Source organism: Heloderma suspectum, chromosome 1 (assembly GCF_057233095.1).
Source record: "Heloderma suspectum isolate Gila_16-S chromosome 1, 16-S_ref, whole genome shotgun sequence".
Classification (NCBI taxonomy): domain Eukaryota; kingdom Metazoa; phylum Chordata; class Lepidosauria; order Squamata; family Helodermatidae; genus Heloderma; species Heloderma suspectum.
The window spans coordinates 105,059,094-105,069,745 of NC_139458.1; positions in this window are offsets into that span (position 1 = coordinate 105,059,094).

The window sequence follows — 10,652 nt, forward strand, 5'->3', positions numbered from 1 at the left end:
ATAGAATATTGCACATATGTGATGACTTTTTGGAAATAATCCTCCTCTAATAGAAAGCACATGAGGAAAAGGCTTTATATAAATGGAAGGGTATTGTGCTTTAATCCAAGTGTATGTGGGGAAAAGAAATAAATGAGCATTAAATATTAACAAGGAAATCATACGGCTGCTAAATGATATGGGAAAACTTCAGCACGAATGACCAGAATTGCTTTTAACAGGAAAAAAAACCCCTCTGGACCAGTATGTAGTTATTGAGAGCTAAAAGCTTTCCCCATTTTGAAAAACAAAGGAAATCAAATTGGCAATAATAATTATACTGGTAATTAGTAGTAGTAGTAGTAGTAGTAGTAATAATAATAATAATAATTGGCAGTAATAACCAGGGCAGTACATCAGGATCAATCCAGTCTACCATGTGTGCAGTACCTGCATATGGTGGGATATTTACATATCATAACAAAGCTCTGCTCCACCTCATGTCTGCAGTACATGTACATGGGTGCAAGCATAGGTATCACACTTGGACATTATGAGGAATGACCTATATCTTCATCCAGCCCTTGACCCATCCCTTTTGCTCAGTCAAAGAATGCACTATCAAAAGTCTTTGACTGAGCAGAGAGCGGAGTGCTGGATATGGAAGTCATGCACGAGACTCCCATTCACTATAATCACATGTGCTGAGTGCTCCTGTGTGGGTGTGTTGAGAGGGAAAACCAGCTCTGTCATGCCCTCAAGAGATTCCTCCACACATCAGCTCTTTGTCCTCAGTGGACTAAACTGAACCCTTCATAGATTTTTTTAGTATAAATATGTATGCATATATTTTTTTTAAAGGATGTCTGCTGAAGAAACATACAAGCAGTTAAGTCTGGAAATGCTCCAGAAACTTCAGCTAGTCCAAAATAGGGCAGTAAGACTGTTAACAGGGACTGGGCAATCACATTACGCCAGTACTTTTCCAGCTGCACTGGCTGCCAGTCCGTTTCCAGGCCTGATTCAGAGTGCTGGTATTAACATTCAAAGCCCTAAATGGCTTGGGGCCAGGTTATCTGAAGGACTGCCTCCTCCCATATGTGCCTGCCTGGACCCTAAGATCATCCTCAGGGGTCCTTCTCCAGGAGCCTCCACCAAAGAAGTTAGGCGGGTGGCTACTAGGAGGAGGGCCTTTTCTGCTGTGGCACCCCAGCTGTGGAATGAACTCCCTAGAGAGGTTTGTCTGGCGCCTACATTGTTCTCCTTCTGGTGCCAGGTGAAGACCTTTTTATTCTCCCAGTATTTTAGCATTTTCACTTCCTAATCTTTTAGCTCTGGTGTATTAAACCTCTATTTTAAATGTCTGCGCTGCTGCTAGGTTTTATTCTGGTTGTACTGTTATTTTGTGGTTTTAAGCTTTCATAAGCAACATAAAATATTGTTTTATGCTGCACTCTGCAGTTTTAACTTTTGTGATCTGCCCAGAGAGCTTCAGCTAAATGAAATGAATGAATGAATGAATGAATGAATAAATAAAAATAAGTGGAGAAGTATTTGAGGGAGAAATGGTAGTAGTAGTAGTAGTAGTAATAATTTCAATTAATTTAGTGTATGAGTCACCCTATAACCCAGGGGTCCCCAGTGTGGCACCTGCAGGTACCAAGGAGCCCGTGGGCACCTGAAATGATGCCGGTGAAAGGATCCCTAATGTGGTGCCCAAGGGACCTGACCTGAAAGATTTTTAAATTTTTTAATAACTTTTGGGGGGTATTTTTTTTCCATTTTTTAAATATACGTACATGGATTTGTATGAAATGTATACAACTTTCTAGCAAATATACATGGGCGTCAACGAAAGTGGACCAAATATCCAAATTAGTATCCAGCTGAAGGTGGCGTCTATATGCCACCTGTTCAAATATTGAAAGCATTGTAAGGTCCTCAATCCAGTGAGTGTTTATACATCCAATGTTGAAATATCAGTCTTAGCTGTCAAAAGGGCACAGAGAATCCATTTATGCTGACCATTTCTTCATGAAGCAGGTAAATAATTTAAAAGAGCATGTACATCAGTGAATATTAAAGACTGTTCCAGTACAAAATTTATCTGCATAATAACCTCCTCCCCAAAAGAAGCAACTACTGGACATTTTCAAAACATAAGAAGCATTAGCTGTATTCCACCGCCAGAAATTAGCTGAATTAGACAACCCCTTATTAAAGGGATGTTGTGGTATCTAATAGACACAAAACAAATGTTTTTGCTGAATATGATACAACCTAAGATTCATAGAATGAACAGGTAGACAACAAAGTAGTGATCCATTAATTAGGCATTTTGTGGTGGTGCCCACATAGCATGGTCTCAAATTCCCAAATGTGCCCACATGTCCAAAAAGGTTAGGGACCACTGCTATAGCTGAAGCTCACTGGGCAACATACATAATAAAAGCAAATACAGTAAAACTAATGATAAAATCAATGATAAAACAATGGAAGTGGAAGGAAGACAGAACAACATAATTGGCTTTTAAATAGGCCATAATTATATTGAATGAGCATAATGCAAAATGGGATCAGTGAAGTCAAAGAAGTACACAACCCTTTTTAAAAATTCATTTTTTAATTATTTTTAATGTATTTTTTCTACGTAACTATTAATTTATCCAGTTGTTGCTTAATGATTTTACTTACAGACATGTAACCTTTACTGTTTAAATAGAGGACCATATGAAGAAGGGAGGGGGGAAAGTGGGAGAAAGAGTTTTCTGTTTGCATTGTATTGGAAATGAAAAACAAATCTAATAAACTATTAATAACAAAAAATCTGCTCCATTGTGATGCTGGAGGCTTTACAAGCCCAATGAAAACACAGCAAGAAGCGATGATGAGTAACCTTTAATCTCACTGACTGTTTCCCAACCTGGGTGAGAGCATATGAGATTTGGGCTGCAATCGTACCCACACTTCCTATGGAATGAGTTCCATTGAACTGAATGGGACTTACTTCTGAGCAGACAGGCATAGGATTGTGCCTGTTAGTAAATTTAAATATTTTTGGCTCACTGCGACCTAAAGATAAAATACATTGAGAACCAGGCATCAAAATATAACTTGCAAGCTGAGTCTTAGGGGTGTTGAAACTAGGGATGTTGGAGAATTCCGCCACGGACTCCAGTGAGGCCTGATTAGGGATGGACGAAAGTCCCTTACCTGATCCCGAAGCTTGCTTCGCAGTGGGGGGGAGGCGCTCCGTCCCTCCCCCCGAAATTCTGGCCGGGAGGGGAGGCGCCCCATCCCTCCCCCCCGAAATTCTGGCCGGGGGGGGAGGTGCCCCGTCCCTCCAGCTGGAAATCTCCTCTCCTGCCGGGACGCAAATGGCGGCGGCCATAGCTGCCGCCATTTGCGTCCCTGCAGTCAGCCATGATAGGCTACGTAAATGTTTACGTAGCCTATCACAGCTGACTTAAAAAACAAAAAAAAGCATGTACGCAAATGGCGTTTGCCAACACCACTTGCGTTCCTTATTTTGGCATGTGTAGTCTACATAAACATTTACGTAGACTACGGTGAAAATAAGGGGAACGCTATTTGCGTTCCCCTTATTTTCACCGTAGTCTAGGTAAATGTTTACATAGAGTACACATGCCAAAATAAGGAACGCAAATGGCGGCGCCCATGGGCGCCGCCATTTGCGTATGCGCTTTTTTTTTTCTTTCAAAGTCAGCCGTGGTAGGCTATGTAAACATTTACGTAACCTATCACAGTGTTTTTTAAAAATCTAGCCGTGCCCGTGATAGGCTACATAAATCTTTAAGTAGCCTATCACGTTTGTTTGTTTGTTTGTTTTACTTGGAAATGGCGGCGGTGGCGGCCGAACTGCCGCTGAACCGCTGCCGGAGCCGCCGCCGCCAGGGACATTCGAACAAGGTAAGTCCCATCCCGGTGGGGTGGGGGGGGCAGACCCTTTCTACACCAATTTCGGCGGGCCAAATGCGCTGGCATTCGGCCTCCCCGAGATTCGTGGAGAAATTCTCTGACATCCCTAGGCCTGATTCTTTAGAATCCTGCCCCCTGGAGTCCAGGAGCAATCCCCCCTGCCACCCCGCAGAATCACCCTGGGACAGAGCCTACCTGGCTCCGGTGGCAGCTCCAGTGGCGGAAGCTCCGGCGGTGGCTCCGGGTCGTCTTCCGGCCACTGCCAGATTGCCATTTGCATCCCTGCTAAGTCGTGATAGGCTACGTAAGTATCTATGTAGCCTATCACGGCAAAAGGCAGGACGCAAATGGTGGCCGCTATGCCATTTGCGTCCCTGTCTTTTGCCTTGATAGGCTATGTAGATACTTACATAGCCTATCACAGCTTGGCAGGGACACAAATGGCAGCCGCGTAGTGGCCACCATTTGCAGCCGCAGCCCGGCAGCAGCCGGAAGTCTAGCTGTGGCTGGCCCCGGCCAGCGGCTTCACGGCCTTGCTGCTGAGCGGAGCAGGCCGGGCAGGATTCTGGGGAGAGGGATGGATCACCTCCCCCTCACCGCAGATGCCCATCAGCGGAGCAAGGTAAGGGTTTTGTACATCCCTAGTTGAAACTCTTTCAGCCCAAGGGCCAAATTCAATTTTGGAGCAGCTCTTGAGGAGCACATTCAAGAGGTGGGGGTGAGGGGCAAAGGCAAAATGGGGCAGGGCCAAAGGCAAAGGGGTGGCACTAAAGTACCAAAAATACCAGCCTATTTTAGTTCAAATCTCTTAGTAACTAAGCCTAAGGAGAGGCATTTTGACAAAACAAAGAACAAAAAAAGAAGAGCCATGCTGAATCAGAGCAAGGGTCAATCCAGTTCAGCATTCTGTTCACACAGTGGCCAACCAGCTGTCAACTGGGAACCCACAAGCTGGGCATGAGCACCACAGTTCCCTCCCACTCATGTTCCCCAGCAACTGGTGTACATAGGCTCACTGCCTCTGGTACTGGAGGTAGCACATAGCCATCAGGACTAGTAGCCATTGATAGACTTCTCCTTTAGGAATTTATCCAACCCACTTTTAAAGCCAAATTGGTGGCCATCACTACATCTTGTGGAAGTGAGTTCAATAGTTTAACTATGCACTGTGTGAAGAAGTGCTTCCTTTTATCTGTCCTGAATCTCCCACCAATCAGCTTCATAGGATGACCCCAGGTTCTAGCATTTTGAGAGAGGGAGAAAAATGTCTCCCTATCCATATTCTCCATGCAAGCCCCTTCGCCACAACAAGGCAGTGATCCATGAAGGGGATATTCTCCACACCATGCATTATTCTGTACACCTCTATCATGTCCCCCCTCATCCTCCTTTTTTCCAAGATAAACAATCCCAGCTGTTGTGATCTTTTCGAATGGGGAAAAAAACATGCAAAAGCAGGGAAACCACCAAACAATTGGTAATCTGGGAGAAAGGAGTGGCACAAGGGGAAGAGGCATGGCCATCTGAGGAACCTCAGAAGGCTGTATTGGGACCCCAGGTGGGCCAGATTTGTCCCACATGACTAAGGTTCTGTACCCCTAGTCTTGAGGGATCTTACTCTCTTAAGGATATCTTAAGTCCAACTGAAAGCCTGACCCACCACTTAGGTTCCAGATATGATTACACCAGATGGCTGAATCTCAAAGATAAGCCTGAGCTAAATTTCAGTCTCACAATCACTCTTAACTGAACCAAGGCTATAAGAAAGTGTCAGTCTCTGTGTCACTGCAATCCCCCACCAACCCAAGAAGCTGAAACTCAGCCCACCAGGCAGCACACAGACTCCTGTAATAAAAACATGGCATTCCTGGAGAGTGATGCTTACCATCAGAAGTGAAAAAGAGAAACATTTTCCTAAGTGATGTCTGGATGTGAAACAATGACAGCCAATGCTCCTATTGGTGTATCGGCATACATTGTCACTTTTTGTTGGGGTACCAGGTCCCATGCCCAAAGTGCCTTGGTAGCATGTCAGATCAAAACAAAAGCACCAGGAAAGAAATGTTCAGTGGCAGCCAAAAGAGAAGGTGCGAGGCAAACATTCTTTTTGTCACAAACCATGATAGACTGCCATAGATCATACTACCGGGTTCATAAGAACAGCCTAGCCTATGCTCCAACAAGAATGAGAAAAGCCAGTGTGCTGATGCAAATGGAGAACATGGATATGGTGATTATGAATGGAAAAAACAACACCAATATGCAACTGGATGAAGTGGTTCCAATATAACTTCTGTAGATACTAGAAAGCCATTGGCTCATGTACTTCATATCAGGGGGCAGTTAAAGTTGACCTCAGAGGCTGCATCCTCATGATGTTTTGTTAGTGCTTTAAACTAATTTTGCTAATGTAAGCCCCTGGATACCTCTATCTAAAGTAGATAGAGGTGGGATACAGGTGTTTTAAATAAGCAGTTAAAAATAAGAAAACACTGAACATCTATAGCTACAAGGCAGCACATACGAAAGGAGTTACTGAATAACTGTGCAAAAAGATAATGTATAATTTCACTGGATGACTTTAAGCTTTTTTTTAATGTAGCATAAAAGCATATGAGAAGAAGCATGGGATTTTGAACAACGGTCTGACAGTGCTTGAAGTGACAGCCCTATCCCCTTCGTAATAGAGTAGCAATGGCTGCCAAGAGAATTCTAACCTCTGATTCATGAAAGGATTGCACCATGCTTCACTGATAGTTGGCATCCACCCCTGACCCTGCAAACATCAATTCTATGGGAAATGGCACCATTTAGTAACAGTTTTCTATAATCCTTCGTAAGATGTCTATGTACAGTTCTTCAAGCAACTCCAAGGAGAAGGTGTCCCTCCATAAAATCCATGCCATACATAATTAATGCTGCTGCTCTCTCTTCCACAGTTGCTTTCTTTCACACCTCCAGCTGCAAGTCTGGCATCTTCCTTCATCTCCTCTCCCAAATTTCTTGCCGTGAAAAGATCACATGACTTGTTAGCCAATCATATGCCACTCATAGTATGTTGCGTTACAATATATCGACCTCATATTGTACAGCCCATGATACATTTAACTGTAATGTTTTTAAATACATTCAATGCCAAATTCTGGTGGGAAGAGAGACAAGATCTCCAACACTCATTAGGGGTTCCGAATTTTGGAGGGAAATCTCCAGGAATAGTGAGGTGCACTCAACTCAGCGATAATCAATAGCATGAATGACAAAGCAAGTCTGCAACAGATTGTCATTTTCATTACGAGCTTCACAGGTACCAAGCAGCTGTGGATGGCTTTACCTCACTCTGCTAGGCTAGGATGCTGTGGAAGCTGAGACATTACACAACCCTAAGCTTTTTCTGCCACTACAACTGTAGCTGCAGCTCTAGAGGATTTGTGCATCTGACTACAAACCCTCTCTTTGAGTAAGAGCTCAGCCGCATCGGCTGTCCTAATAAAAGTTAAATTAATAGCAGTAAAATGGTTGTGGAAAGCTTATTCTAAATGTACCATCTTGACCTATGCTCAGTTTTAGGCAGTTGAATGCTTCTTCATCTCCTTCTCCTCCTCCTCCTCCTCCAACTATGGAATTCGCTACCACAGGAAGTAGTAATAGCCACCAATTTGGGTGGCTTTAAAACGGAGTTAGACAAATTCCTGGAGGAAAAGGCTACCAATGGCTACTAGTCCTGATGGCTATGTGCTACCTCCAGTACCAGAGGCAGTGAGCCTATGTACACCAGTTGCTGGGGAACATGAGTGGGAGGGTGCTGTTGCGCTCATGCCCTGCGTGTGGGTTCCTGGTTCACAGCTGGTTGGCCACTGTATGAACAGAATGCTTGACTAGATGGACCCTTGGTCAGATCCAGTATGGCTCTTCTTATGTTCCTCCTCCTCCTCCTCCTCCTCCTCCTCCTCCTCCTCCTCCTCCTCATGGTTTTGTTAACACTGGATTTTCTGTTGAACTGGACCTGGGCTCCTTTTCAGGACACACTTGATACTAGGGATGTAAGAACTCACCTTAGTTCAGTTTCTCTGGGCACTCGCCAAAGCAGTGCCCCTGCTCGCACCCCCCCCGAACCTGTGCTTGGGCCGCCCATGAGTTTGGTGAGTTCCCCGGGCTCACCATGAACCTGTTTGGTGAGTGCCGCCATTTTTGCGCCTTTGATTTCTGAGGAAAACAGGATGTTTTTAAAAATGCGCATATTCAAATATGTGCAGTTTGGAGCTGGGAAAGTGAAATAAGCGCAATATTAGAGGGATTATACCTCTAATATTGTGCTTATTTAGCATTCCCAGCTCCAAACTGTGCATATTTGAATATGTGCATTTTTTAAATTTCCTGTTTTGTGCAGAAATCAAAGGCTCAAAAATGGCGGCGCTCACTGAACGGGATCGCGGTGAGTACTGGGGAGCGCAAGCGGGCACAAGTGGGGGGCAAACAAGGACAGTGTCTCGGCGGGCGCAGTTTGGGGGTTGCAGGCGGGGGTTGCCCAACGAATTCCTGAACCCAGCCGGGCGCCTGTGACATCCCTACTTGATACGAATGACCATCATTTTTCAAACACTGTCAACAAAATAAGAGGTGGTTTGCATTTCACATTTAGAATTCTAATAGTTAATTGTTGGTTTATATGTCAGTAAATTGATGGTTTCGTGAGCCTACTAGTGTTTTATTTATTTGTTAATTCGTTATATGGCTTCTCTGCTTTATACCATGAGTTCAGTGTAGTTTGCTGCAATTTCATCACACTTAGGTCTTCTAAAACACACTGAGTTGTACAGACAGAGGTGTTTACAATCTAGATTCTTCATAGTGTTCATCATGCTTCCAATTCAAGCCATCAGTAATGACTTCTAGAGATTTCTAATAGAGTTGTGTTTGTTTCTGTCCTGTTTATATGCCTTTGCAACCACTTTGCATGGCCAGGTGGTTCCACTGTGTGAGTGTTCTCACACAACAAAACCAAACCAACAGCAAGCTGGAAGAGATGCATTTGTGCCCCTTGGTAATGGTTGCTTCATGGAAACTGGGGAATTACTCCTGGAGAAAATGGAGCAGGTGGCTGCTCTGTGCTGGTGAAGAAGCAAAGCCTTAATGCTATATTTTGTGAGGAGCGAGCTGGGTTCTTTTGTAAAATATGACTGAGATGTACAAATGAAATGTGCTGCATAAGAAATACAATGATCATTTTGGTATGTATGAAAATTCATCCATTTCATAAAGATGTTGCAGCTGGAAAGCTGCAAATTGAATAAACAGCCGAAGCCTTTTTATTGCTATCAACATGGCACAGGTTTTGTGGTTTTATTAGAAACATCCCTGCGATGGTTGATGATACCATTTGAACATTGCAGCTCTTAGGGGAAACATAGTGCTACTGCCGAAAAAGCCTCCAGTGCCCACAAGTAGGAGGCAGAAGCGAGGGGGAAGATATTGAGGAAAGTGGCAATGATTGACACGATGTATTGCTTTGGAGCATATTATTTCCCATTTTTAAAGAGCCAAAATGAATTCAGATGAGAGCTTCGGATCCAAACTTTGAAGAGAAGGACAACAATAATTTCCTAATCTCATTCTCTCTTCTTTCCCCTCCCAACTCCCACCCCCCAGCCCCGTACTATTAAATGTAGAAAGAAGGGATAAAAGGGAGCATAAAGATTGTTCGGAAAACTTTCTTCTTAATAATGGTTTTCTGACTGGTCAAAAAACATACACACAACTCACAGCTTTTTACTGAACCAATATATGTCCGTGTGACTTTACTTCCCTGTGCCTCAATTAGACATTCCGAGGTACAGCATTATTTTAACAACAGTATGCACAGTATGCCGGGGTGTAGTGTGTCACGCTTAGCTATTTTCTATCTACAGCGACATTCTGGTGTTAAATGGACATGCAATAAGTGGAACAGTTGCAGCACACACCTACCTCAGCTCCGTAATGAGCAATAAAAATATCTCCTGGTGGGAGGATCATACGCTTCATCTTAGGGAGTTTGAGTGCGGTATCTGGCACTTGTATTGTGTGCTGCACCTTTCCCATTGGTCACGTGAACTCAGCAATGATTGCCGTGAGGTGACCTATGGAGCTAAATCATGGTCAGGGTTCAACAGATGTCAACTGTTAAGAGGCAAAAAAGAAAACGAGAAACACAGACAGTGGCTTCTCATATGCCCAGGCGAGGGAAGAGGCAGATGGGTGGCAAGATTCGGTCTTTTTCCATGAACAGATGATCAGTGGCATCTGGCTGCAGCCCCAGATGGATTGGACTACAACTCCCATCATCCATAGCCAGCATGGCCATCAAAAATTGCAGCCACCCTGGGCTCCTTGTGAGGAAGGCTGGGATATAAATAAAATTATTATTATTAATAATAATAATGCTATTTGGGAATGATGGGAGATGTAGAACACCTCCAGAACACATCCGGTGTCCTCCAGAACACATCTGGAGGACACCGGGTTTGGGGAGGCTGCCCTATTGGATTTAGCCACTTGTGTAAGACAATCTCAGCACTTTGTCCTGGTGACTTTGAGAAGAAAACCTCTTGCCCAGGTTATTGATGGGTTTCAGTCATAGAATCTCCCCCCCCCCAAATTTTCAGATTTGTCCCAGTCCAAGAGAGCATGTGCATAGAAGCACATATGGCCCAGTACATGAAACTGTAATCACGCCCATCAGCTGTTGAGTGAGGATG